Genomic DNA, 451 nt, shown 5'->3' with positions numbered 1-451 from the left:
CTCCAAAAGGCATCAAATGACAGATTAGACATCCGTGTAATATGTCACAAAAAGTTAGATTTTATTTCCATCATTTACACTTTCAAAATAATGGCGTCTGCCAAAGTTTGGGCACCCTGCAGAGTAAACACCTTGTACTGCCCCCTTTGGCAAGTATCACAGCTTGGAAACGCTTCTTGTTCCAGCCAAGAGTCTTTCAATTCTTGTTTGAGGTATCTTCGCCCATTCTTCCTTCCAAAAGTCTTCCAGTTCTTTGAGATTTCTGGGCTGTCTGTCACGCACTGATCTTTTAAAGTCTATCCATAGATTTTAAATTATGTTGGAGGTCAGGAGATTGTGAAGGCCACGGCCAAACCTTCAGTTTATGCCTCTTGATGTAATCCACATGTAATCTCTTTAACTTCAGCTTTTTCACAGATGGCATCAAGTTAGCGTCCAAAATTTGCTGAAA

This window comes from Etheostoma spectabile, chromosome 7 (genome assembly GCF_008692095.1).
Source record: "Etheostoma spectabile isolate EspeVRDwgs_2016 chromosome 7, UIUC_Espe_1.0, whole genome shotgun sequence".
NCBI classification, from domain to species: Eukaryota; Metazoa; Chordata; class Actinopteri; order Perciformes; family Percidae; genus Etheostoma; species Etheostoma spectabile.
The sequence above is the reverse complement of the archived record's forward strand: the minus strand, read 5'-3'. Positions refer to the sequence as shown.